The 27,868-nt window shown below is 33.7% G+C and overlaps 1 pseudogene; it reads right to left on the reverse strand.

The window, feature by feature from the left end:
• The window catches only part of LOC141551074 (uncharacterized), a 191,745-nt pseudogene that overhangs the window by 56,630 nt on the left and 107,247 nt on the right, over positions 1 to 27,868 (reverse strand).

Below are 27,868 nucleotides of genomic sequence, written 5' to 3' on the forward strand. Positions count from 1 at the left end.
AGTCTATATCTTAACTTATATCTTCTTGACTCCAGGCTCAGCACTCTATCTACTATATCATTTGGCTGCCCCTGTTTTTACCATAAATGTCAAAATCTGAACAATCAAATAAAAGAAAAAAATGAAATAATGGAAAAGAAAGCAAACCCCACCCAAAAACTGTTGTCTGTAAAAATCAACATATAAAGAATCAAATAAGAGAGTAAAACACAATTTACAGTAAATTAAGTGAATCCAAAGGTGGCACAGTGGGCCAAATGGCAGGCCTGATGTCAGGATGACCTGTGTTCAAATGTGCCCTCAGATATTTACTACCTGTGTAACTCTGGGTACATCACTTAACTTTGTTTGCCTCAGTTTTCTCATCTATAAAGTGAGTTGGAGAAGGAAATGGTGAACCATTTGAGTATTCTAGTCAACAAAAACCCTAAATGGGTCACAAAGAGTTAGATTCAACTGAAGCAACTGAACAACAACCAAAAAAAAGATCTGAGATCAAGTAAAATTTATAATTTCCAATATCAATAGAGATTAGCAGGGAAACAATATTGAACTTCAAGCAACTATAAAAAATGAACTAATGTCAATACTACACATATATGTATCAAATGCTATAGCAATGAGATCAATGTAGGAAAGCTAAATGAATTGATAAAAGATATATATATATATATATATATATAAAATAACACAATAATATTGAGAGACTTTAAGATTCCTTTACAGGAGCCAAACAAATTTAAAAGAAATAGAAAAAAGAGGAAAATATGTAATAAAATGTTTGAAGACTTAGTTTTAAGACTTTCACTATCTTATGAAAGAGAACATTTCAAATGTTCTCATATTTCTCAATATTACATCTTATCTCCACAACTTAACAAAGTTGCAAGATACAAAATAAATCTACATAAATCCTCAGCATTTTTATACATCAGTAACAAAATCCAACGGTAAGAGATACAAAGAGAAATTCCATTTAAAATAAGTGTTGATAGTGTAAAATATTTGGGAATATATCTGCCAAGGGAAACTCAGGAACTATATGAGCAAAAGTACAAAACACTTTCCACACATAAATAGATTAAAAAAAATAAATTCAGATCAAAACAATTGGAAAAATATTAAGTGATCTTGGATAGGTTGAACGAATATAATAAAGATGACAATACTACCTAAACTAACTATTTATTTAGTGCTATACCAATCAGACACCCAAGAAACTGTTTTAATGACCTAGAAAAAATAACAACAAAATTCATCTGGAAGAACAAAAGGTCAGAATTTCAAGGGAACTAATGAAAAAAAAAATCAAATGAAGGTGGCCTACTAGATCTAAAACTATATTATAAAGCAATGGCCATCAAAACCATTTGGTACTGGCTAAGAAATAGACTAGTTGATCAGTGAAAATAGCTTAGGTTCACTGGACAAAACAATCCATTACTATAGCAATCTAATGTTTGAAAAACTCAAAGACCCAAACTTTTGGGATAAGAATTCACTATTTGACAAAAACTACTGGAAAAATTGGAAATTAGTAAGGCAGAAATTAGGCATTGACCCACACTTAACACCGTATGCCAAGATAAGGTCAAAATAGGTTCATGATCTAGGCATAAAGAATGGGATTATAAATAAATTAGAAGAACATAGGAGAGTTTACCTCTCAAACCTGTGGAGGAAGAAGGAATTTGTGACTAAAGAAGAACTAGAGATCATCATTGATCACAAAATAGAAAATTTTTATTATGTTAAGTTAAAAAGCTTTTGTACAAACAAAACTAATGCAGACAAGATTAGGAGGGAAGGAATAAACTGGGAAAACACTTAAGGCCTCATTTCAAAAATATATAGAGAATTGGCTCTAATTTATAAGAAATCAAGCCATTCTCCAATTGATAAATGGTCAAAGGATATGAAGACAATTTTCAGACGATGAAATTGAAACTATTTCTACTCATATGAAAAGGTGTTCCAAATCATTATTGATCAGAGAAATGCAAATTAAGACAACTCTGAGATACCACTACACACTTGTTATATTGGCTAAGATGACAGAAAAAAATAATGAAGATGTTGGGGGGGAGGTGGGAAAATTGGGACATTGATGCATTATTGGTAGAGTTGTGAATGGATCCAGTCATTCTAGAGAGCAATTTGGAACTATAATCAAAAAGTTATCAAACTGTGCATACCTTTGATCTAGAAGTGTTACTACTGGGCTCATATCCCAAAGCGATATTGAAGAAGGGAAAGGAATCTGTATGTACAAAAATGTTTGTGGCAGCCCTTTGCACAGTGGCTAGAAACTGGAAATTGAATGGATGTCCAATCAATCGGAGAATGGCTGAGTAAATTGTGGTATATGAATGTTATGGAATATTATTGTTCTGTAAGAAATGACCAGCAAGATGAATATAGAGAGACTTGGAGAGACTTACATGAACTGATGCTAAGTGAAATGAGCAGAACCAGGAGATCATTATACACTTCAACAAAAATACTATATGAGGATCAATTCTGAGGGAAGTGGCTATCTTTGACAATGATAGGATCCAAATCAGTTTCAATTGATCAGTAATGAACAGAAACAGCCACACCCAGTGAAAGAACACTGGGAAATGAGTGTGGACCACAAAATAGCATTTACACTTTTTCTTTTATTGTTTGCTTGCATTTTGTTTTTCTTCCAAGGTTGTTTTTACCTTCTTTCTAAATCTGATTTTTCTTGTGCAACAAGATAATTGTATAAATATGTATACATATTATATTTAATATATTTTAACATATTTAATATGTATGGGACTACCTGCCATCTAGGGGAAAAGGTGGAGGGAAGGAGGGGGAAAGATAGAACAGAAGTTTTTGCAAGGGTCAATGTTTATATATGTTTTGTCAATATGTTGTCAATAAAAAGCTATAATAAAAATATTATATCACACCTTTACAAAAACATGTCATATGCTATGTCACATAGAAATTAAAAATAAATGGTAAAAATCAGATGAACTACATAGAGCCTCTCCAGGTCACAATGTAATTACAGTAGTAATTGGGGAATGCATATTTAAGAAACATATTTAAATGAAATTTAACAATCATCCTGAGTTCAAAAGACAAATCATAGGAATAATAACTATATTTAAAAGAATGGTAATGAAAAGAAAAGACATCAACATTTTGGGGACATTGTTAAAGTAGTTAATAAAGGAAAATTTAAATTCCTGAAAATAGACCAACAGAATGTAAAAAGAAGAGGAGTTTTGAACAGAATGTATAATTTAAAAATGACAAAATAAACAAAAATAAATAAAACCAAAATAAGCATAAAAAAGAAAAAGTTGAAAAATAGGGATGAAATAATTAGAAAACAAAAGATGATATAATAAAGCTGAAAACTGTTTCTTTAGAAAATCAAAGAAAACAGACAATAGAGAAAAACTTTAAGAAAATTGTCAGAAGTTGTGATATAGTTACATACAAGTTAAAATGAGGATTTGGAGGATATATAGGTTTATTTGCAAAAATGTAAAATTAACAAATTTAAAAAATACCAAATAGAGACCTTAAATAACCTGATTTCAGAAAAGGAAATTTAATTATTTATAAAGGAATTTCCAAAGAATAGAAGTCCTGCTACAAACAGAATTATATCAAACTTTTAAATAATAATTATTAATTATGCTACATGAAATATTCATTTAAAGTTCAGGATAAATATCTCTAGCCAACTTGTTTTATGACACAAAATATGTATAGTCCTATTATCTTTTCAAGTAAAGGATAAAGTAAAGAAAAACAGCTATTGACTAGAATGATTAATAATTTTTATATTAAATAATACCCAGGGAAAGATAAAAGCAATGAAACAGCAACAAGAAAAAAAAAATACAAAAAAGCACACAACAATTGAGCTTATCATAAGTTTAAAGTAGTGATACAAGAATGATTTAAAGTTACAAAAACAATTAATAAAACTAAATATATTAAAAATAGAAACATGCCAAACTACCTGGTTGCATAAATAGTTGAAGAAAAATACATTGATAAAATAATACTCAATTATTCTAAAACTGTACAAAGCATGGACATAGAGGACTTTTTTAATATGATAAAAAGATATTTATATAAAATCAAAACTTAATATTTATCCAATCTATAAATATTAGTAAGTTTTACAGTACATGCAGAAGTAAAGTGAGGATTCTCCTTTTCCTCGCTGTCATTTGACAGTTCTAGAAATGCTCCTAATAGCAATAAAACAAGAGGAATAAATTAAAGACATAAAGATAACCAACGAGAAGGCTAAATCATCATTATTTGGTGATATAATTTATTTAGGAAACCCTATAGATAAGTAAAAAACTAATTGAGACAATTAATAGCTTTGATAAAGGAGCAGGAAACAAAATAAACCCACAAAGTCAATAGCAGTAATAAAATCTAGGGAAAAACAATAGAAAAACAAATCCCACTCAAATTAACTAGAAAATATGTATGTAATTCAATGTCACATTCATTACCAACACATCTACAATTATAAAAACACTCCTTAAGGAAATACAGAAGATTTAAGAAATCAGAGGGAAGTTCTTTACTGTGGCTAGACTATGCCAGTATAATAAAGATGACAATGCTATTACCGATTTAGTACTTAGTCAATCAAACTATCAAGGGAATGCTTTATAGAGCCAGACAAAATAACAACTAAATTTAGTTTAGTCTACAGCCAGGTTCCTCATAAGGAATTACCTTTGGAAGAAAAGATAGTCTTCTTTTCTATTTGCCTTTCACATACATTCTACCATTGACTATGTCATTGGGAGACTAAACCAGTAGTCCAGCTGAGATCAAAAGGACTGGATCTGAATGAAAGAACACATCCAGTCAGGAGCACAGTGATAAAATGAGGTCTAATGAAAGTAAAAGTCATTCATGGAAGAAGAAAGGATCAAGGAACATGGCTCCTTTAATTAGAAAATGACCCTAACCTATGGATTCAAAAAAGAACTTGCAGGTCATAAGATAGGCATTCCTGACCATTTTCATGATATGGTACTATGTTGCAGTCTTATATTTCCATCTGAGATGGTAGGTTCCACTCCTGTGATCTTGGGCTCTAACTGGTGAGCTTCATTTTATCTTACTCTGCTAAAAGCTCTCCATTACCACTTCCATGCCATCCTAGTTCTAAGAACAATAATAAAAATCTAAAGTTCCATTCCTAGTAATGACATAACAACCAATTGAAATTCTCCTTCCTGGCCACCATTTCCTTCTATAAATTGTAATCTCTTATTAGAATACAAACTCCTTTAGGGCAGGGACTATCTTGTGTGTATTTTTATCCCAGCAGTAAAATATAGTGTCAGGAATCTAGTAAGCCTTTTTGTTCTTCAGTTGTTTCAAATGTGTCAGTTGTTTCAAAAAGAGTCAGCTCTTTATGAACTCATTTGGGGTTTTCTTTTTTTTTCTTTTCCTAAAATTTTATTTATCTAATATGTTTCTCTATTTACATCCAAAATTTTTTTCATTTTTTTTTTAACTTGAGTTTTATATTCTCTCTCTTATCCCTACCCACAATTAGGAAACTACATGTGAAGTTATGCAAACATTTCCATAAAAGTCGTTATGAAAGAAAACATAGATCTCCCTCCCTAATGAAAATAAAAACCCTCAAGAAAAATTAAATTAAAAAGAAAGAAAGAGATAGAGAAACAGAGAATGCTTTGATCTATATTCAGACACAATCAGTTCCTTCTCTGGGTATGGATAGGACTGTCTTTCAGAGTAGTTATGGATAATTGTACTACTAAGAATAGCAAAGTCATTTACATCTGATCATCCCAGAACATTGCTATTTCTTTGAATACAGCATAAAACAAATTTATTTTGCTTGAGTTCATGGAGAACGTTTCAGGTCCTTTATTTTTTTTCTGAGATCATCCTTCTCATCATTTCCCACAGAACAATAATATTCCATTACAAACATACCACAATTTATTGAGCTATTCCCCAATTGATAGGCATCCCCTCAGTTTTCAGAGATAGAAAGGAATATACTTTTTTTCTCAGCAATACATGGAACTTAACACAAGAAATGACCATGTCTTAGGGCATAAAAATCTCAAAATCAAATGCAGAAAGGCATAAATAATAAATTAATTTTTTTCAGATCATGATGCTACAAAAGTTACATGCAATAAGAGGCTAGAGAAAAATAGATCAAAAATTAATTGGAAACTAAATAATCTAATTCTAAAGAATAAGTCGGTAAAACAACAAATCATAGACACAAACAATAATTTCATCCAAGAGAATGACAATAATGAAACACCATATCAAAATTTATGGAATAATGCCAAAACAGTTCTTAGGGGAAGTTTTATATTCCTAGATGCTTACTTGCATAAAATAAAGAGAAGAACAATGAATTGGATATGCAACTAAAAAAGTTAGAAAAAAAGACAAATTAAAAATCCCCAATTGAATACCAAATGTGAAATTCTGAAAATTAAAGGGGAGATTAACAAAATTGAAAATAAGAAAACTATTGAATTAATAAACAAAACTAAAAATTGGTTTTATGAAAAAAACAACAAAATAGATAAACAAATCTAAATTTGATTAAAAAAAGGAAAGAAGAAAATCAAATTATTAATATTAAATATGAAAAAGGAGAACTTTCCACTAATGAAGAGGAAATTAAGGCAATAATTAGTAGATTTTGTCCAATTACATATCAATAAATCTGATAATCTAAGTAAAATAGATGAATATTTTAAAAAATATAGATTGCTATGATTCACAGAAGAGGAAATAAATTACTTAAATAGTCCCATTTTAGAAAAAGAAATTGAGCAAGCTATTAATCAATTCCCCAAGATAAAAGCTTGAGGGCCAGATGGATTTATATGTGAATTTAACCAAATACTTTAAGAACAATTAATTCCAATATTATACAAACTATTTGGAAAAATAGGGAAAGAAGGAGTCCTACCAAAATCCTTTTATGACCCAGATGTAGTACTGATACCTAAACCAGATAGGGTCAAAAACAGAGAAAGAAAATTATAGACCAATTTTCTTAATGAATATTGAAGCAAAATCTTAAACATAATATTAGTAGAGAGATTACAGATTAGTATCCCCAGAATAATACAACAAGACCAAGTAGGATTTATACCAGGAATGCAAGGCTGGTTCAATATTAGGAAAACTATTGCATAATTGACTATCAATAACCAAACTAACAAAAACCATATAATTATCTCAATAGATGTAGAAAAAACATTTGACAAAATCTAATATCTATTCCTACTAAAATCACTAGTGTTTAGGAATAAATGGAGTTTTCCTTAAAATGATCAGTAGCATCTATTTAAACCATCACTAAGCATCATATGTAATAGGAATAAACTACAACCATTTCCAGTGAAATCATGGGTGAAACAAGGTTGCCCACTATCACCATTACTCTTCAATATTGTAATAGAAATATTAGCTTTGGCAATAAGAGAAGAAAAAGAAATTAAAGGAATTAGAGTAGGTAATGAAAAAGCCAAATTATCATTCTGCAGATGACATGATGGTATACTTAGAGAACACTAAAAAATCAACTTAAAAACTACCAGAAACAATTCACAACTTTAACAAAGTTGCAGGATACAAAATAAATCCATATAAATCATCAGCATTTGTATATATTACCAATAAAGTCCAGCAGCAACAGACACAAAGAGAAATTCTATTTAAAAATAACAGTCAATAATATAAAATATTTGGGAATCTATTTGCCAAGGCAAAGTCAGGAAACTATATGATGAACACAACTACCAAACATTTCCCACACAAATAAAGTCATATCTAATCAACTGGAAAAATATCAAGTGCTCATGGTTAAGCCAAGAAAATATAATAAAAATTACAATAATACCTAAATTCATCTATTTATTTAGTGCCAATCAAAATCCCAAGAAATTATTTTATAGTTAGAAAAAAATAATAACAAAGTTCACCTAGAAGAACAAAAGGTCAAGAATTTCAAGGGAATTGGTGAAAAAGGTACAAATGAAGGTGGCCTAACTATATGAGACCTTAAACTATATTATAATGCAGTGGTCATAAAAAAAACCACTTGGTACTGGCAAGAAATAGAGTAGTTGATCAGTGGAATAGGTTAGGTTCACAAGACACAAAATTCAATGACTATAGTTAGTGTTTAATAAACCCAAAGACCCCACCTTTTGGGATAAGAATTCACCATTTGACAAATTTGCTGGGAAAATTGGAAATTTGTATGGCAAACACTAGGTATTGAACCTCACCTAATGCCCTATACCAAGAAAAGGTTGAAATGTGTTGATAATTTAGACATAAAGAATGATATTAGAAACAAATTAGAAGAACAAAGCATTGCATATCTCTCAGATGTGTGAAAAAAGAAGGGATTTGTGGCCAAAGAACAACATTATTGAATGCAAAATGGATAATTTTGATTATATTAAGTTAAAAAGTTTTTGTACAAACAATATAAATGCAGACAAGATTAGAAGGGAAGCAATAAACTGGGGAAACGTTTTACATTAAAGGGTTCTGAGAAATGTCTCATTTCTAAAATATATAGAGAATTGACTCAAATTTATAAGAATTCAAGCCAATTGATAAATGGTCAAAGGATATGAACAGACAATTTCTCAAATGAAGAAATTGAAAACATTGCTCTTAATCACTATTGATCAGAGAAAGGCAAATTAAAGGAACTCTGAGGTACCACTACATACCTCTCAGATTGGCTAAGATGACAAGAAAAGATAATGATTAATATTGGAAAGGATGTGGGGAAACTGGGACACTAATACATCGTCGCAAACTGATTCAGCCATTCTGGAGAGCAATTTGTAACTATGCTCAAAGGACTATCAAACTGTGCATACCCTTTGATCCAGCAGTGTTTCTACTGGGCTTATATCCCAAAGAGATCATAAAGGAGGGAAAGGGACCCACAGGTGCAAAAATGTTTGTGGAAGACATGAACTGATGATATATAAATAAAGTGAGTACCAAAAGAACATTGTACATGGCAAGTATAGTAAGATTGTAGGATGATCAATTCTGATGAAAGTGGCTCTTTTCAACAATGAGATGATTCAGGACAGTTCCAATGGTCTTGTGATAAAAGAGCCATCTGAACCCAGAGAGAATTCTATGGGAATTGAGTGTGGATCACAACATAATATTTTTGCTCTTTTTGTTGTTGGTTGCTTGCATTTTGATTTCTCATTTTGATTTTCTTTTTGATCTGATTTGTCTTTTGCAGCATGACAATTGTGTAAATATGTATAGAAGAATTACTTATTTTTAACATGTATTGGATTACTTGCCATCTAAAGGATGGGGTGGTGGGAAGGGAAGGAAAAAAAAATTGGAGCACAAGGTTTTGCAGGGCTAAATGTTGAAAATTATCTATGCATATTTTGCAAATAAAAAGTTTTAATTAAAAATAAGAATATTTTGTGTATAGATAGCTTGTTTTTCTTTTTTTCTTTTATCCAAATCTCTTTTGCTATTCATGCCTAGTAATTGGGTTATTAAGTCAAAGGATGTACATGAATTTATAGCCCTTTGGGCACAGATCACATATTTTGATCATTTATCAATTGGAGCATATTTCTTTTTTTTTTTTTTAATAAATTTGACTCAGTTCCCTCTATGTTTGAGAAATGAGACCTTATCAGAGAAACTTAATTTTTAAAAATCAATTACTATTGCTAACTGTATCTCCCCCCCCCAATTTATTCTTTCTCCTTTAACTCCTATCCCTCCTGAAAAGTGTTTTGGTATTGACCACTCTCTCCCACAATATGCACTCTTTTATCAGCCTTCCTCTTCCCATATCACATGCTCCTTTTTTTCCTGCAGAGTAAGACATAATTGCTATATTAAGTATATAAATTATTTCCTCTTTGAGTCAATTCTGATGAGATTAAGGTTCACTCATACATACTCCCCCACCCCTGTCCTTCCACTGTAAAAGGTACTGCACTATTCCACTCCTCCCTTTCTCTTTCTCACTCCTTAATTTCATCATTTTTAAGAGTATTATCCCTTCAAATTCACTCACACCTGTGCTCTCTGTCTCTCTCTGTAAATTATATATATATTCTCCCTAACTGACATAATAATGAGAACATTCTAATCAATTGCATGGGGTTTTCTTGACAAAAAAAAAAAAAAAAGTTGGAGTTGTTTGACATTTCCTTCTTCAACTCATTCTACAGATAAGAAATTGAGGCAAACAGGGTTAAGTGACTTGCCCAAGGTCACCCACCTTGTAAATGGCTGAGGCTGGATTTGAATTCAGGAAGATGAATCTTGTTGAGTCTAGGCCTGACATTCTATTCACTGTATCACCTAATGGTCCAATTGTAAGCACTTAATACTTTTTTCATTCATTCACTTTGAGGAACAAAAGATCTCAAGGGAAATTTTTTTTAAAGTAGGAACAAAGATAGAAAAGCATTTATAAAACAGCAATGACCAAAGCTACTTGGTACTAAAAAAAAGTGAATAATTGAAACAGACTTGATCAGGAAGAATCATGTCAATAACCTAGAGTATAAGAGACTTAAAAACATAAATTATTTGAGCAAAGAACTATGTATTTGACAAGAACTACACAGAAAATTGGAAAATAATTAGTCAAAAATTAGATTTAAATTAACTTTCTGTACCATATGTATTTCAATAAGTTTGAAACAAATGGATGATTTGAATATTAAAAATTATATCTTAAAATTTTTTTAAAGGACGCTCTTTGCAGATGATATGATGGTATACTTAGAAAACCCCAGAGATTCTAATAAAAAGTTATTAGAAATAATTCATAACTTTAGCAAAGTTGCTGGGTACAAAATAAATCCACATAAATCCTCAGCATTTTTATACATCAGCAATAAATTGCAACAGCAAGAGATACAAAGAGAAATTCCATCCCAAACAAATGTCGAGAGCAAAAACTATTTGGGAATCCATCTACCAAAGAAAAGTCAGGAATTATATGAACAAAATTATAAGACAATTGCCACAAAAATAAAGTCAGATTTAAATAATTGGAAAGATATCCAGTGCTTGTGGATAGGCCGAGCAAATATAATAAAGATGACAACACTCCCCAAACTAATCTATTTATTCAGTGCTATACCAATCAGACTCCCAAGAAACTGTTTTAGTGACCTAGAAAAAATAAGACAAAGTTCACATGGAAGAATAAAAGGTCGAGAATTGCAAGGGAACTAATGAAAAAAAAAGGTCTGATGAAGGTGGTCTAGGTATACCTGATCTAAAGCTATATTATATAGCAGCAGTCACCAAAACCATTTGGTATTGGCTAAGAAATAGAACAGTTGATCAGTGGAACAGATTTGGTACAAAGGACAAAAAAGGGTACAACTATAGCAATCTAGTGCTTGATAAACCCAAAGATACCAACATTAGGGATAAAAATTCATTATTTGAAAAAAACTGTTGGGAAAACTGGAAATTAGTATGCCAGAAATTAGATATGGACCCACACTTAACACCATATACCAAGATAAGATCAAAATAGGTCCATGATTTAGGCATAAAGAGTGAGATCATAAATAGATTAGAGGAAGAGAGACCTGTGGAAGAGGAAGGAATTTATTACTAGAAAAGAACTAGAGATCATTATTGATCACAAAATAGAAGATTTTGATTACATCAAACTAAAAAGTTTCTGTACAAACAATACTAATGCAAACAAGATTAGAAGGGAAGTAACAAATTGGGAAAATATTTTTAAAAGTAAAGGTTCTGACAAAGGTCTCATTTCCAAAATATATCGAGAACTGACCCTAATTTATAAGAAATCAAACCATTCTCCAATTGATAAGTGGTCAAAGGATATGGACAATTCTCAGATAATGAAATTGAAACTATATCCACTCATATGAAAGAGTGTTCCAAATCACTACTGATCAGAGAAATGCAAATTAAGACAACTCTGAGATCTCACTACACACCTGTCAGATTGGCTAAGATGACAAGAACAAATAATGATGAATGTTGGAGGGGATGTGGGAAAACTGGAACACTAATACATTGTTAGTGGAGTTCTGAAAGAATCTGGCCATTCTGGAGAGCAATTTGGAACTATGCCCAACAAGTTATCAAACTGTGCATAACCTTTGACCCAGCAGCGCTACTACTGGGATTATATCCCAAAGAAATACTAACGAGGGGAAAGGGACCTGTGTGTGCCAAAATGTTTGTAGCAGTTCTTTTCACAGTGGCTAGAAATTGGAAGATGAATGGATGTCCATCAATTGGAGAATGGTTGGATAAATTATGGTATATGAAGGCTATGAATGACCTGCTGGATGAATTCAGAAAGGCTTGGAGAGACTTGCATGAACTGATGCTGAGTGAAATGAGCAGAATCAGAAGATCACTATACACTTCAACAACAATACTGTATGAAGATGTATTCTGATGGAAGTGGCTATCTTCAACATAAAGAAGATCCAACTCACTTCCAGCTGATCAATGATGGACAGAAACACCCAGAGAAGTGAATGTAAATTGTTAGCACTACTGTCTATCTACCCAGGTTACTTATACCTTCAGAATCCAATACTTAACGTCCAACAAGAAAATTGGATTTACACACATATATAGTATCTAGGTTATACTGTAACACATGTAAAATGTATGGGATTGCCTGTCATCTAGGGGAGGTAGTAGATAGAGGGAGGGAGGGGAAAATCTGGAAAAACGAATACAAGGGATAATGTTATAAAAAATTACTCATGCATATATATTGTCAAAAATTTTATAATTATAAAATTAATTAAAAAAAGAGAAAAAGAAAAAAAATTTAAGGAGTACCAGGAGGACAGTTCTTAATCAAACAAAGGAGGGAAGCACTCTTAAAGATAAAAGCAAAAAATTCTGATTATGAGATATTGAAAAGCTTTTCCACAAATAAACTCAATTGTAATAGGTTTTTTTTTTGGGGGGGGAGGTGAAGGGACTCATTTTTTTTCCATAGTATTTCTCTAGTAAAGGATTAATTTGATATATGGGCAATTGGCTTATGCCAATAGGCATAAAGTGGATAATGGTTAAAGGATATGAAAAATAACCCTAAAAAGAATTTTAAACTATTAGCAACCATATAAAATATTTCTCTAAATCACTATTAATGAGAATATAAGTCAGAACAGCTCACATTCCATCTCATGCCCCACAAACTGCCATGATGACAAAACATGGGAAATGGGAAATGTTGAAAGGGATGAAAATAGATAAGCACCCCAAGGAATTGTTAGTGAAACTATGACTTAGTTCAACTATTCTGAAAAGTAGTTTGAAATCCTGCTTTAAAGTAACCAAAATGTCCATATCCTTTAATCCAAAAATCTCACTGCTAAGCATGTACCCTAAGAAGGTCAATGATGAGAGGTTATTCTCTGAAATATTTATAACAGCACTTTTAGTCATAGCAAAGAAATAGAAACAAAACAGATGCCCATCAACTGGGGAATATCTAAGTAAATTATAACAAAATAATATAATATAAATTTACTACACTTATGAGAAAACATGAATAGAGAAACATGGAAAGACATATAAACTGATGTAAAGTCAAATGAGGAGAATCAGGAACCCAATACATGTGTGTGTGTGTGTGTGTGTGTGTGTGTGTGTGTGTGTGTGTGTATAATTACTACATTAGTATAACTGGAAAGAATAACAATGAAATCATTTAAACTGAGTGCTATGGAATTATTATCAAGAAAAAGAATAGAGGTAAAAAAAAAAAAAGAAAAAAAGTGTTTGGTGGGATGTGGGGCAGAGCATGGAAGTGCATAGAAAATAATGTGTAAATGAAGGAGACTGAGAAGGAATAATTAGAGAGGTAGTAAAAGGACCAAAGGAAAGGTGAGAATATGGGCTTAAAGTAGTAAAGAGATTTTTGTAGATTCTAAACGTCCTCTTCATTAAAAAGAGAAGTTGTTACTGTTATCATAAGGATAGCAATGAAAGTTCATTGTGCAAGCACTGAAGTCTCAATTTATATTTTATTTTGGGCCAATCTGGAATTTCAATGGAAAAAGGAATTCCTGATAAGGAAGCTCCTTATAACAATGCACATCTCAAAAATTTATCATCTAAGAAAGTTGCCTTTGAGAAGTGGCTTCCCCATGATCATCAACTTTAGAACCTGGGTCTGACTAAATTCAAGAAAGCTGAACATTGTACTGGAGAGAGCTCTGGACACTTATTTGGCACTGGACAAATAAATCACTTAACTCTATCTGCCTCAGTTTCCTCAACAATAAAATGCAATAATACCTAATTCTCAGGGTTGTTGTGAGAAACAAATGAAATAATATTCATACAACAGTATTTGGAACATAGCAAACAATTAATAAATGTTTGTTTCCTTTATTTGCTTGTTATTCATTACTCTCAGTGGTCCTCAAACTTTTTAAATAGGGGCCAGTTCACTGTACCTCAGACTGTTGGAAGGCGGGACTATAGTAAAAACAAAAACTCACACTCTGTCTCCACCCCTCAGCCCATTTGCTATAACCCTGGCATAAACGTCCTCAGGGGGCCTCATCTGGGCCACAGGCCGTAGTTTGAGAACCCCTGCTACATTATCTGTTGAAGTTGGATAGCATAAATATGAAGTAGAACCAGTTGGCATGTCCTTCTTTCCTCCAACAAGGTCCATCAACTCTTGGGAACAAAGAGGGCAGATGTTAGGATTTATGGAAAGTGCAAATTAGCAGGTTGGGAAACACATATGATTAAAGAGACAAAGGCTTTATGGTAGGAAAGAGATCATTATCCTGATGGCTGGTCACTGAGTGAAGGCAGAGGAATGAAAGAAGTGAAACCAGGATCTTTTTTTTTTTTTCCCCCATGGGAGATATTTGTCATCAGGAAACTCTTGGAAGGACTGTCTTAGCACCTCATTTGCACTTTTTACCAAGAGTCCCTCCAGGGTCATCTCAGATAAAGACAATTTAAAGAAGAGTGTTCCACACTGGAAACATAGGTGGTCAGGTACAGATTTCCCCCCAGAAGTGCCACTTGACCACAGGAATTTAGTTTTAGTTCACTACTCTAAGTATTTAATTAAAGACAAACTTAATGTGTTTATGAAATAGGATTTGATTCCCAAACACTCTAATCCTCCATCCCCTTCCTTTTTGCCTTCCTGCCTTGCCCCCACCATGAGGTAAACCACACTTTTTAAAACTCATGGAAGGTAGAAAATAACCAAAGATAACCTGGTTCCATGAGATATGAGAGGAGACTGTTACGTCTCAGAGGAACAAAAGAGAAAAGTCAGTTATTGTCCTTAGCAAAACTGGTGATGATTTGGATGCCTCTTCAAAGCCATTTGGGCTGGAAACCTCAAGTGATCAGATTTCCAGACCAAACCTGAAGCATTTCCTGGTCTGAGCTAACCTTGAAATGCCAGAAGTTCCCTGCATCTAATGATATTTTGGTATTTCCACTTCCAGCAATTAGCAGTGTAGAAAAGCCCCTACGGGGTAAAAATAAAAGATCTCTCTCTCTCTCTCTCTCTCTCTCTCTCTCTCTCTCTCTCTCTCTCTCTCTCTCTCTCTCTCTCTCTCTCTCTCTCTCTCTGTCTCTCTCTCTCTCTCTCTCTCTCTCTCTCTCTCTCTCTCTCTCTCTCTCTCTCTCTCTCTCTCTCTCTCTCTCTCCTGTTTCCCTTGTTTCTCCTCTCTCTGTGTTTCTCTTTTCCTTTTCCCCATTTCTCTGTCTCTTTGTCTCATCTCTCTGTCTCTGTCTTTCTCTTTCTCCCGCCCCAATCTCTGTGTATGTCTCTTTTTCTCTGTCTCTTTCTCTGCCTATCTCTGTCTGCCTCTTTCCAAAAACAAAAACAATCCTCCAAAAAACAAACAAACAAAAACCCCAGAGTCAAAAGATTTTGAAGGAGAAACAGGTTTTGCTTCAATCGGGCAAAAGTTCTATTTTTATTGCATTTGTTTTGTGTTTCTCTCTCTGGGTTTTACTTTTCTGGCTATCTGGGACACAAAAAGAGAGCTTTTGCCTTTATTTTAAGCAAGAAAAGGACAGTGCTCAGCCCACAAAAAGGACTGGCAACTGAGTTCACTAGTGGGTGATCCAAATGGGAAGTGAAGGGCTTCTCTACTTCCTGAAGTTAGTGCTGTCTGTGGAGGGAAGCCCAGCAGGCATGTCTGCTAGAGAGGAGGGAATTTATGAACTGACCAGGTCATCAAAAAAAAATCACAAGTCGCTCAGGATTCATTGAAGCAGTTGTGTAATGACCAGGTTTCAACAGCTGAAGTAGGGTGATACTTTGTAATCAGAGAAGCTATTACAGGGGGGACCGGGTAGAGTAAGACCAAAAATAATCACTGCAGGACCTGATGGAGGCAAATACTTCAGAGCTGTGTTACCCACACAGAGATTAGAAGTTTCAAGTATACTTGGGGATCAGAACTCTTTAAAGGGGCTGGCTAACATTAGGAGCACCAGTGATAAGATTCTAGGTGAGGTTAACACTAAACCCTAGGATCTTGGGAAAATATCAAGGAAGGGGAAAATATCAATTTTAGATGCACACTGAAATGTAATTAGTCTAATGCATTCCATGAATTTGGAAGGTTTCTTATGCAACAGACCAAAATATGAGTTTGCAAAGACCTCTGGATGTGGAGTTAGAGTCCCCAGGGCCCCTAAATCCTGTGCCACTGAGTCCCAATATTTTTATTGAGGCAAATCATATCACCTCTCTCCCTCAGTTTCCTCGGAAGGCAGCTAGATGGCACTATGGGGCACACAGCACTGGATCTGGAGGAGGGAAAGATTTGAGTTCAAATCTGTTCTCAGACATTTACTATTTATGTAACCCCGAGGACATCATTTAACCTCTGCCTGCCTCTGCTTAGTCAGCTGTAAAATGGGCATCTGTCTCTCAGAGTTGTCATGAAGATTAAATAGAATGATATTTGCAAAGTACTTAGCAGTATTTTACTTATTTATTTAGCATAGAGTAAGTGCTTTAATAAATACCTATTTCCTTCCTTCATCTATAAAATATGGAGATAGAACTAGATGACCTCCAAATCTATAGCTATTATCCTATAACAATAGATTTCAAAATTGCATCAATTTCAAAATTTACAATTACAGATTTTAAATTTCCTTCTGAAATATTTTTCCTTTTTTAAAATTTCCTTCCTTTCTTTCCTTCTTAAAGGGTGGGAATCATTGTTCCATTATTTGAATTTGGTTGAAAATCTCTGATTTCCCTAAAGAGAACTCCAAGCCTCATTCAACTTTTCTGGAGTTCACTCACAAATCAAACTGGACTGTGTTCCAGTAAGCTAGCTGATTTTCTTGATGTCCTTGTAAATGAAATCACTATTTTACTTTAAAAAAAAAAAACAATAATACAGAATATAGTTTGTGCTCTGTAATGCCCTTGAAGGACAAATGCTTAACAAAATCATGCTGAGAATGGACCTAGAGCATGGGGAGACCCTATATCCTTCCACACAATCTAATGGAACTAATGATTCTGTTAGACTTCTCAAAGAAGTCAAGTATTAGGCTTTAAGCCAGGCCCCAGGGATGTTTGAGAGACACTTTGCAATAGATTTCAGGCAGAGTAGGCAGGAACCACAGAGCAGAAGTTTTATGTCAAAGATAGCCTTCTAGAGCTCAATCCTTAACAAAGCTTCCCCTGCAGCAGCAGCAAGCAATTTAAGACAAATTATATAAAACACAGAAGATAGAAATCATGTCTACCAGCTGGTTGAATGACAAGGTAGGTCTCCAAAGGTTTGTTTTGTTCTGTCATAAACAGAAAATATCTGTGTGGAGTCTAGTACTAACTCATTACAGTTAAAGCAAGGAAAAAGCTCAGCAATTCATTCTCTCCTTGTGTACCCCTCCCTGTCCTCAACTTTTGATTTAGCTGAAGTCAGGCTTCAATAGTTCAATGGTTTCCATACTTATTTTACTTGGAATTACTTGGAATATGCGGATATTGCCTAATGTTGGTCTAAGATCCATTTGTTCTGATAGATGTGTTGTGACACAGTTCTCTTTTATTGTCCTGACTCAGTTTCTCTAATTATCCTGACCTAGTCCTGTCTCAGTTTCCTAAGGGTTCTGCCTCAGTTTATAATTGTTCTGCAAAACCTTCCCTCGCTCTTTATCAGAATATCTGATAAAGATTAAAGATCTTATGTTTTAGAATATCAGAATGCCTCTCCCCATCACAAGCTATCAGAATATCAGATAGCACCTTATCAGGATGTCTCTCCCCATGTCCAGGATGCCTCCCCCTATTATGTCATCCCCCTCTCCAGAGACTCACCCCATCCTGTCAGAGTTCAGTTCCCGCTCTCAGCATCCTGACTCCACCCCTGCCTCAGTCTACCCCCTGAGTCTGAGCCATGTGTATATAGGTCATTGAGAACTAACATTGTTTGCTAGCCTCATTCAGCCCTGGGACCAAACCATGGATCCATTTGGTACCAGCATATCTCTGCCTTTTAAATAAATTATTAAATACTATCTAATCTCTATCTTGCCACAATTTCTCCAGCATTACAGATGGAGTCATACTTCTTACCTAACTCCTTGAGTTCCACCAAAAGCAAATTAGAGTCAAGAGCTGAATTCTAATTTTGTTTTTTTCAGCTATATGATCTTGAATAAGTTACTTCTCATTGGTTCTCTGTTTCTTCATCTGTAAAAGAAAGGTTTGGGAATAGATAATTTCTAATATACTTCCCAGCTCCAGCATAATTTTAGTTTTGTAGAAACTCAGAGTGCACAGGATATTCTTCCTCCAAACTCCCCCTTACACCACTGACCATCTCTGAACCCAACAGGGAGATTATTTCTTACCCAAAGCCACACCCCAGAGAAGTTTCCCCTTAATGCTGATTCCTAGTCTCACAGCCTTGCCCCAGATGAAAATTTTGCTTGTAACTATCCCAGGAGAATCATCTGGGTGAAATCATAAAACCACAAGATCCTAAATTATAAGATTCTGCATCATAGCTTCTTCCTCCCTCCTCCCCTCCACCATAATAGGAAGCAAGTCCCAGGCATTGGTTAGAGATAGAGAGAGGTATGTGAGGCAAAAGAGAGAAAGTATATCCTGGAACAACTAAGGTTTACACCCCACTGAAAATAGAGCAGATGAAGGAAAGAAATGTACAATTATTGCCAGAGACAGCCTCAGCAGAGGACATAGATGGTTGGCGAAGAGGACAAGAATCAGTCTCTTTAGCTTCTAAGGATGGGGTAGCTAAGATAGGAAGGAACCCTCTTTCCTCTAAATTTTCTGCCTTGGAAGAGATCCTTAATTGTGGCTCTGTTTTCTCTAGTTCTACAAGTCTTACTTGAACTGTATAATTTCTATTAAAAAAATTGGCTATCTATACTTTTAATTGCTTTCATGGGAGGAAAAACTTTCCTTCAAGCAGTTGATTCATTCATCAATCTCCTTTGCTATATGGATTAGACTAGTCCACAGTCTGAAAACAAATTGATATTTTCCTTGCTTGGTTTTTTCCCCTAAATCACTAAAAATAATTTTCTCCAGCTGACTTTGAAATTACAATTCAAAGAGGAATGGTGTTTACAAAAAATTTGTCTTGACATAATTTTTTAATTGATTCTATGAGGCAGGGAGAAAGGGAATGGCAAATATTTGGTTCATTGAATACTCATTGTTTTCTTCACATGGGCATTTTTTTTTTTTTTTGCTAATTCTGAATGATGAGTCATTGGAAATCTCCAAACATGATGAGAAAAGAGAACTAGCAATAATTCTAATGCTATAGCTTTCTTGGTGAAAACTGCCACTTTTAGTGGCAGCAGAGAGTCTAAAATATTTGGGAGGGGGTGGAAAGAGTCCCCCCCCCCAACCCTGAAGTGTTTATTTCTGAGTATAGAGAAAAGTTCCAAAAGTGGTCTTTCATTTCAACATTCTTTCAACAGCTCAGTGAACTTCTCATAAAATGAATATTGTAAATACTTCTTTAAAGGAGAGTGGGGAGAGGGGCCTGGTATTTTCCTGTGATTTGTTTTATGTTATTGAAATATCCTGTTCTGGAAAACTCTCTGCTATAAATGCCATTCTCTATAAACATTAGCTCTGGGGCTGCTAATACTTGGCTTTAACAAATCTTTTTGGTAACAGCCAAGACTTGCAGCTTTGTCTTCTGAGAAGAGAGAAGGAAGTTGCTTGTGCACCAATGCTCAAGAAGAAATATTGATTTCTTTCCCCAATATGTGTTCTGAGACTGCTGCTTTCTGAATCTCTCTACGCTTGTGTCTTTTCAACTAGCTTAAAGTTTGCTTCACAGATAAAGATCCTATTACACTCACTAGAGGCTTTCAAACGCATTCTGCATGTTATCAGCATTCCTTTAAGATCACAACTACCATCAGAAAGCTTCAAAGGTCAAATGGGTATTCTCTCATTGCCTGAATGCTTACTAGACTTGTGACTTTGGACAAGTCGTTAACCTCTGACAGTTTCTCTTCCTCATCTATAAAATGAAATTAAATATTTGCCCTGCCTGTCTAGAAAACCTGATGTGAAGATGAAACAAAATTAATCTATGTAAAGGTACTTTAGAATCTGTGAAGAAATTTGACTTTTTTTTGTTTGACTATTTTGTTACAAGAATTTTCTTTTCTTTTAGAGGGGATAAGAGGGCAAAAAAATAAATTCTTAACTGTAAATTAAGTAAAAGGAAAAAACTTAAAAAACAAAACAATATAAGATGATGTTATTGTTGCTGCTGATTTTTTTTTTTACTTTCTCTGGAAAGGAAAAGGGATAAGGAAAAAGGGAATATGGGGGATGGGGTGGTATAAGGTTATAGATGGGTTGGAGATGAGGCTAGGCAATAGTACCAATCTGTTTTCAGAGACTCTACTGCAAAACATTTTCAGAATTCACTTGACCAACTGGCAATTCAATTTGACAAAGTTGTATTTGGTATTTACTATGTGTACAACACTGTGCTATGATAATAAATTCCCTTGTTCTCATGAAATTTGCTTAGGATGATACAGGTAATAAGTAGCAAAGTTAAGGGGAGACCCCATTTTCCTGATTTCCTCCACATCTTTCAAGGGAAAACCCAATTGCCACAAAGATAATGACCTTTATTAACCCAATAGACCAAGCTGGTTTGTCTTCCTCTCCTTTCACTTCTAGTAGAAGAGTTCCTGGAGGACAACTAACTTCCAGGAGGGTGGGAGAACATAGATGTAGAGGGTAAATTTCATTACAAATGGGAACCCACGAAGCTGTTGAGAACACCAAGAGATATTTTGTGGAAAGAGAATAGAAGAAGGCTTAGAACAGAGCCTTGAATTATTTAAAGTTAAAGAACAAGGCATAGATGATGCATTTGGGAAGAAGACTGAAAAGAAGGTGAGACATGAAAGAAAGAAAGAAAGAAAGAAAGAAAGAAAGAAAGAAAGAAAGAAAGAAAGAAAGAAAGAAAGAAAGAAAGAAAGAAAGAAAGAAAGAAAGAAAGAAAGAAAGAAAAAGAAAGAAAGAAAGAAAGAAAGAGAGAGAGAGAGAGAGACAGAGACAGAGAGAGAGGGAGGGAGGGAGGAAGAGAGAGAAATAAAGAGGGAGGAAGGATGAGAAAGAGGGGGCGAAGAAGGGAGGAAAGAGACAAAAAAAAAAAAAAACCAATGGTTAATATCAAATACTGTGTAAGTGTCATGGGGGAATAAGCACAGAAAAAGAGCCATGTAATTTATTAATTAAGATATTGATAACTTTGAAAAGAATTTAAAGCTAAATGATGAGATCAGAAAAAAGTTTGCAAAAAAAAAACTGAGAAATGAATAAAAAAATAAAAATGAAACCACTGAATATAGATAATTTTTCCTAGAAGTTTGACTATGAAAGGATAGAGAGATGTAAGATAACAGCTTGAAGAAATGGAAGGATCCCCTAAATATTTAATTTTTTTTGTTTATGCTTTTTAGTTAGTTGAAAGGAGCACTGATCCTGTCTGTAGGCAGCAGGGAAAGAGTCAAAAAACAGAGATATTAAAGATTAGGTTGATGAAGAAAGAAGGATAGGGCATTAATTGCAAAGACAATCTACTAGTGACAATGGGAATTGATTGAATCAAGAACACTGATAGATTGGCTGTAGCCAGAAGAGTTATCTTTTCATCCAAAATGAATGGAAGGTAGTGTAAGCAAGAGTGTGGAAAGAGAGAGAGTAGGAGAGAAGGCATTCAAGGCAAATGATCTCTTTTCTCAGTAAGGTAAAACAAAGTCCTCTGCTTAAAGCATAGTATGAAAGAATGGTATACAAGAGTTTGAAAAGATGTGATCTTTTGAACAACCATTGTTGTAAATACAATAGAGTTAACAAAAGAATAAAAAATTTTCAAGAGAACAATAAACAAAATAAACTGACAAAACAGAGTATCCATTTAAGTTAAACTATAAAAAGTATAAGAATCAAAAAAAATTAAAAAGTCATTTCCTTTATATCTAAAATAAGCAAATAGTATTATTTGCAATAGAGAAAAACCAGTAGGTTTCCAAATAAAATCATCACTTGAGTAAATCTGGTGGAAAAATTTCTCCGAATTTAGCTAGAGTGGTCTTTGAACAACAAACATGCTATCTATCATGTTGTCTGTCTAGTATCATTGTCAGAAAAAGAAATTAGGTAAATATGAAATGACATATTTTAAATGAAACCATACTGGCTTTTTATCATAATATTATTAATAGGGGAAAAAAGATGGGCCTTTATTTCAGATATAAGTTTAAAGGTCATCAAAAGTGCTGTACCAATAGTTCAAAAGCAATCAAACCCACTCTCCTTATTCCATTCTTGACTATTCACAGAATTTGTCCAAGATATAAGCATTGATGAATTCTTTAGATTGTCCTTTAGACTGCAAATAATATCGGGAAATATGGGTGCTTTTCACATACTTTGTATTTCCTAAAAAAGCTGAGCTACTCTAATCTGTGAATGTGTGCCTGGAACATAGTAAGTGCTTAATAAATGCCTATTGAAAAAAGTTATTGATTTAACATAGTACATCTAGCCCTTTCCATAATATGCTTCACATTCCATAAACTTTGTATTCTAGACATTAAAATGTGTGCCCTGAGAGTTCTTGTCTACCTGCCCCTCAAATTTTTACTTCTTCTAAGAACAATAAACATATTGATACCACTAATGGTTCTATAAAGATGGAGATAATTAACTGCCCTATAACTTCTCATAATCCACAGACAAAGCCTCCTTCTTTAGTCATAATTTCCATTTATGAGATTGTTTCTTGTCTCTTCCCTCTACCATTAGAATGTAAGCTCCTTGAAGATGGGAACTATTACACTTTTCAATTTAGATCCCCAGCATCTAATAGGACAGTGTTTGGTTTATAAATGATATTTAATACATTGTTTTTGCAATAGGAGTAGAATGTAATATGTTACCAACAAAGAATTTTATAAATGGAATTGGCATAAAGGATGCCAGAGATATAGTAGAATTAAAGAGAAAGTGAGCCAGGCATTCAGTATGAGACTGTGATAAATGATGAACACCCTGAAGAATCCAGTGGCATTAATTCAGCACTAAAGGATCAGATTCTAGAAGAAGACCTTCTTCTAGAGCACTGCGTGGACCCCTAATAAAGGATGGGAAAGGGTGGATAGGTTGACATCAATTCTTACAGAGGGAGTTCCTATATAGAGGGGATGATCACAGATCTATTAATGTAGGGAAATATTGAAGAAACTGGTTGTTATTCTTTGTTGATTTCTTTTATAGCTACTCTCAAATCATTCCTCCAATCTACTCTAGAATTTAATCAGAAATTGACTTTGTTAAATGCTTCCTCAAAGGTCCTTGATTCAAGTTCATTATTCACTTTAATTGTGTATTTATTAAGCATTACTATATCCCAGTTCTTGTGGTATCCCTTCATACATAACAATCTCCATGCCAAGAAATCTGTTCTAAAGCAGATATACAGACATCATAATTTTTTAGTTTTGTTTTTATTTTCAAATACATGCATAGATAGTTTTCAACATTCACTCTTGCAAAACCTTGTGCTTCAAATTTTTTCTGCCTCCCTTTCCACCACTACCTTTCTTAGACAGCAAGTAATCCAATATATGACTATGCCATTCTTCTATATATTTCCACAGTTATACTGTACAAGAAAAATCAAAAAGGAAAAGAAAAAAAACGAAAAATGAGAAAGAAAACAAATGTAAGCAAACAACAAAAAGAGTAAAAATATTGTGTTATGATATACATTCAGTTCTCACAGACCTCTCTCTGGGTGCAGATGGCTCTCTCCATCACAAGACAATTGGAACTGACCTAAATTACCTCACTATTTAATAGAGCCACATCCTTGAGAGTTTATCATCAAATAATCTTGTTCCCACTGTGTACAATGTTCTCTTGGTTCTACTCACTTTGCTTAGCATCAGTTCATGTAAGTCTCTCTAGGCCTTTCTGAAATCATCCTGCTGATCATTTCTTATAGAACAATAATATTCCATTACATTCATATACCATAACTTATTCAGCCATTCTCCAACTGATGAGTATCTACTCAGTTTCTAGTTTCTTGACACTACAAAAAGGGCTGCTACAAACATTTTAGCACATGTGGGTCTCTTTTTCTCCTTTATGATTTCTTTGGGATACAGGCCAGATAGAGATACTGCTGGATCAAAGGGTATGCACAGTTTGATTGTATAGTTATCACTCTTATTCCTAGAAGCACATCTCATCATAGCTACCATGCTCTATCACTCTCCAAACCTTGAGTAGATTCAAGTCCTCTTCCCTGACCTCCAATCAACTGTCTTCAGCAATCTGCCTGCTGTAATATAGTGCTAAATATAGCACAACTCAGGCAGGTTCTGGCTTTTGAAGAATTGCAATGAAAAGTTCTATTCCCATCTTCTTTGCAAGTGCAACAACTATATAGAGATGACCTCCCTGTACAAAGGCAAGTATTTAAGTCTCTCTTTCCCTTCTTACTGAGTAATTTCCTAAGCTCCTCATAATCACTCCAAGTCAAAGCTCCCCAAAAGGCTACACTAAGCCTTCTCCTTATTTATCATAAACTTTATGGCTTGATCACTGCTTCCCTAAATTCTTGTCATTTCTACATTATCCTTCATTTCCTGCTTATTATTCAGAAACCTATTCAACAGAGCAAAGTAATGTTGTTGTCTCTACCTTCTGAAAGATTAAATTATCAGAAGGGCAAACCAAAAATTTATCTACTATTCAGTTTTGAGCAACGTTAAAACCCAGCAGCTATCCAGACAGCTGGAGTCCTCCATCAGAACCATATTTTGCATCTGTGCCTACTCTGTGATCTTCCTCAGCAGCTTGTTCTCCAATTACTTCCTGCAGCTAACCTGCAGTGTCTCTCAACCAGATTTCTTCCTCCTCTATTCCCAAGTGCTTATCACTATATTGCTCTACTCAGGTTCATTGATTTCCCTGATACTCAATGCTACATTACCCTCTGCTCCAACCTAATTTGTTCTTCCTGCTATTCCCTCCCTCTCTCTTCCTAATTTTTTAGAGCTACTTATATAAGTAATATGAGAAAGAAAGAATTAAATCCATCAAATTAAACAGAAGTAGTTCTACCTTCATTTTTCATGTTTAGGTTTAAAATATTAAAATTTCTCCCCACATCTATGTCTATAGCAGTAATGTCTTGTTTTTTTTTTCTACTTGAATTTCTTAGAAGGATAAAATTTACTTTTTATAGTGTCTAGCACTCTGGTAGGACCAAAAGTATTTTATAGAATGGATTACAAAATAGAAGGTAGACTCCCTAAGGTCAGGAACCATTTTCATTTCTGACTTTGTATCCTCAATACTTAGCACAGTGCTTATAGATAGTAGTTCCTTAATAAAGGTTTGATAATTACATATATTCTGCATTTACTTATATGTGTACATGTTATATTTTCCAGAAGAATATGAGTTCCTTGAGATCAGGAGATGTTTCACTTTTCTTTTGTTTTTATATATTTGTTTAATATAGAAGAATTTACTAAATGCTTCTTAAAATGAAATAATCTATATTTTGAATGATAAAGATAGATCAAGCTTGCAAAAAGAAGAAATCTACTGATTATATAAAAATTGGGTTTTACTTAGGAAAATGAACAAATATTTTTATTGGAAATCCTGATGGGAAAATTTAAAAACTGATCTAATAATGGATTTTAAAAATCTTTCTAATAGTGAATATTATATCAGTTTATGGATCTATTTATTACTGAGAAGACAATTCTCAAATTGTTTTAGCTTTGCATGTTTCTTTTATATAAAGGAATGGAAAAGTTGCCCCACTAAACATTAAAAGAAGCCTGAGAAGCCAGATTCTGACACTTATCTCAACTTTTCAGTTTATAATCCAGGCCTTTGAACTTCATTCAGCAAGTCTTCTTCAGAAGAAGTCCATTCCAATTAGATGTGGAAGCTACTCTAGCCAAGAATTCCAATTTCAGCCTTCCAATATTTTCATTAACTTTAATTGTGTGATGTTTATCTCATTTCATATATGCCACATGGAATAATTTCATATTGACAATTGTTTGTTGCTAATAAAATAAACTTAACACTTCTTGGTATTTTCTTCCTTGCATCAGTTTAAAATACACAAAATGAATAAACTCAGTAGTTATGAAAACAAAACTTCCAAGGATGGAAAGGGTTATTGCCTTTTCAACTGTTGCCTAGGAAATCTAATCTAAATAAGAAAACACTTATTCTATCCACTGAATAAAGAGTTTTGATTGATGTTAAATACATTCAGTTAACAGCATACATATTTATTACAAAGCTGACAATTCTCAAAGCTTTTTTAAGGTACTTATATGTCAAAGGCAAGTCAAAAAGTACTTATTAAGCACTTACTGTGTGCCAGGCACAGTGCTAAGTGCGGGAGATACAGAGAAAGGAACTGAAAAATTTAATAAGGAAAACAACATGGTATAAACAAGATAGATAATAAATAAAATATAGAGAATGCACTAGAATGAAAACAGTCAGGATAGGGAAAATGTTTTTGCAGAAGATGAAATTTTAGCTGAGACTTGAAAGAAATCAGGACAACCAAGAGACAGAGGTGAGGAGGAAGAGGATCCCAACGTGGAGAATAGCCAGGGAAAATGCAGAGATAGAAATTAGAATGTCTCATGCAAGAAATAAGAAGGAGGTCAAAGTCATATAGTTACAAAATACATGAAGTGGAGCAAAAGGAAAGAAAACTGAAAAGGTAAAATGGTTAAGATTACATAGTAATTTAAAAACCAAATAGAATTAATTTTTGATTCTGGAAATAATAAAGGAGCACTGGAATTGATTGAAAATGGAGAAAAGAAGTGGTCATAGAATTTAGATCTTACTTTAGGAAGATAGATCTGACTTTATTGAATTTAGATCTGACTTTAGTGGAATTTTTGAATTTATTGAATTTAAATTTATTGAATTTAGATCTGACTTTAGTGGAAGATAGCCTGAGGTGGAAAGAGGCTTGAGGAAGGCAGACCAACAAGCAGGTTACTGCAATAGTCCAGGAATGATATAAGAGCCTGAACTAAGATAATAATAATGTCAGAGAAGAAAAAAGAAGGCATATGTGCATGAGAGAGATTATGAAGGTAGAATGATACTACTTGGCAAACAATTGAATATGGCGTGTGAAAAAGTGAGAAATTAAGAATGGCAGCTAGGTGGTGAGTGTGAGTGACTAAC

Source organism: Sminthopsis crassicaudata, chromosome 1 (assembly GCF_048593235.1).
Source record: "Sminthopsis crassicaudata isolate SCR6 chromosome 1, ASM4859323v1, whole genome shotgun sequence".
In the NCBI taxonomy this organism is placed as follows: Eukaryota; Metazoa; Chordata; class Mammalia; order Dasyuromorphia; family Dasyuridae; genus Sminthopsis; species Sminthopsis crassicaudata.